The 2,674-nt window shown below is 41.7% G+C and overlaps 1 non-coding gene across 1 annotated transcript; it reads left to right on the top strand.

The window, feature by feature from the left end:
- The first annotated feature begins 504 nt into the window (after window positions 1-504).
- Window positions 505-641, top strand: LOC119980173. Its single transcript, XR_005463810.1, has one exon. It is a non-coding gene; the product is annotated as a small nucleolar RNA Z247 (small nucleolar RNA).
- Window positions 642-2,674: the final 2,033 nt, after the last annotated feature.

The raw sequence follows: 2,674 nt of genomic DNA, 5'->3' as shown, positions 1-2,674 counted from the left end.
TCTTCTTCTTCCTCTATGGCGTCTGGTTCAGTTCATTCCCATGGAGATGGTACCTCTATTACAGCTGCTAATGGCAAACAAGTATTTGCCATTAATGCAAATTCTCAGCTCGCTCAGAAGCTGAAACCTACCAACTTCACTATTTGGAGAGCACAACTTGTTACTGTTCTTCGAGGATACCGGCTTATGGGTTTTGTTGATGGAAGTACTACATGTCCGCCCACTACCAATGTTGAAGGTTTTGATTACTGGGATAGACAAGATAGTCTACTCCTCAATGCTATCATAGCTTCGCTCCATGAATCTGTCTCGCCTCTGTTGGGTGATGTCTCCACCAGCGCTGATGCTTGGAACAAACTCCATCAGCTTTATGCCAACAAATCCAGGTCCCAAAAAATTCAACTAAGACAGCAACTTCACAATCTACAGCAAGGAAATAAATCCGTTGACGAGTACCTACAATATGCTCGACAAATTACAGATGAGCTTGCTCTTGTCAAACACGCTGTTGAAGATGATGATTTAATTCTTTACATACTTGATGGTCTCAATCCGGAGTATCGAGGTATTGTTAAAGCAATTAGAGGACGTGAAAATCCAATTACTTTTGAGGATCTTCATGATCGACTTGTGAGTCAAGAAGCTTACCTGCAGAAAATGGAAAAGAATCAAGCAACAGCTGTAGCTACAGCCCATCACACGCAAAAGCAAACCTCCTTTCATCAAAAATCTCAAAATCAAGGATCCTGGAATCATGGATCCCATCAACAGAGACATCACCCTCCAAGACAACAAAATATTGGAGGTGGAAATCTAAGGCCTCAAAACTCTTCATATGGAGGAACCAACACTTATCACAACTCTAGCAACAATCGCCAACGCTCACGAATCTTCTGTCAGATTTGTGAAAAACCAGGCCATACAGCCAGGGTGTGTCGCAAGCTGAAATCATTTGTATCTGAGTATGCTCCCAGTGCCAACTATGTGTCAAGCTCTGCTGGGACTTCTCCTTCCAATGTTCAACCTTGGCTTGTAGATTCAGGAGCTAGTCATCACATGACAGCCGAGCTTGGAAATCTCTCAATTCATTCTGAATACGATGGAACTGACGAAGTCAAAATTGGGGATGGCTCAGGTTTGGCTATAACTCATCAGGGCACCTGCAATCTACACACACAAAACCATGATTTCTCACTTGCACACACTCTTTGTGTTCCCTCAATCAAGAAAAACTTAATCTCAGTTCATCAATTTACTAAGTCTAATGATGTATTTGTTGAATTTCATCCTAACTTTTTTGTGGTTAAGTCTCAGCTTTCAGGAGCTCCGTTGGCTCAGGGCAAATGCGTTGATGGAATTTATCAATTCAAATCTCTACCTCCCTTCACTGCTCAACTGGCGCACAAAACCAATCTAGCTCTCTAGCATCAACGCTTAGGACATCCTAGTCATGATGTTCTTAGTTCTCTATTAAATTCTGTGAATTTACCTCATGCAAAAACAACCAGAGCCTTTGATTGTAACTCTTGCAACATTAATAAAAGTCACCGTCTTCCCTTTGGTATTTCTACTTTATCTACTTCAGCTCCTCTTGAGGTCATATTCTCTGATGTTTGGGGTCCTGCATCGACCCCTTCTGTTTTTGGACACAAATTTTACCTACTTTTCGTAGATCATTTTACACGATATTCATGGCTCTTTCCTCTATTTCAAAAATCTGATACAAGCTCTATCTTTCCTCAATTCAAGAACCTGGTTGAAAATCAATTTAATACAAGAATCAAGACCTTATACACCGATAATGGTGGTGAATTCATTAAATTGAAGAACACTCTTGCTAACTTAGGTATTTCATGGATGCAATCTCCACCTTATACCCCACAACATGTCGGATTAGTTAAGCGAAAGCATCGCCATATAGTTGAAACTGGGAAAACTCTCATGTCTCAAGCCAAACTACCTCCTTCCTTCTGGTCGTTAGCATTTGAAACCGCCACCTATCTTATCAATCGAATGCCTCTCACTCCCCTTCATCATCGTTCACCATTCTCCCTTTTGTTTAATCACCAACCCAATTATCTCAAACTACGCATATTTGGCTGCTTATGCTACCCTTGGCTCAAACCATACACTCATAGTAAACTAGAACCACGATCTACTCCATGCCTCTTTGTGGGCTACTCCTCATCTCAACACTCCTACAAATGTTATGATCCCATCACACAAAAATTATATTTCTCTCGCCATGTGGTGTTCAAAGAAAATTCCTTTCATGGGATCTCCTCTTCCCCAATTAACCAAACTTCAACTTCCACCCACACTGCCTCTGACCTAGTCTTAAATCACTCCTTCCCTAACCCCAATGTATCTTCCGTAGCCGTTCCCCCACCAGCACCTACCTTTCATAATGTTCTAAATACTTCTACTACACCTTCCGTAGACCATCCCACTAGTGTGTCCTCTGACTCTTCTTCAATGTCTTTAGATCAATCTACCTCCCTTCCTCCAAACATTCCTACGCAACCTGCTCCCACATCTCCTGTTCGCACTCATGCTATGACCACTCGATCAATGAACAAAATTTATAAACCCAAAATCTTGAATCACTCCACTCTTCATCCAGCTGCAGCCTCACTTGAACCTAGCACTGTATATGAAGCTCTTACAAACTCTC

This window comes from Tripterygium wilfordii, chromosome 15 (genome assembly GCF_013401445.1).
Source record: "Tripterygium wilfordii isolate XIE 37 chromosome 15, ASM1340144v1, whole genome shotgun sequence".
Taxonomy (NCBI): Eukaryota; Viridiplantae; Streptophyta; class Magnoliopsida; order Celastrales; family Celastraceae; genus Tripterygium; species Tripterygium wilfordii.
This window is presented reverse-complemented; position numbering and strand designations above follow the sequence as displayed.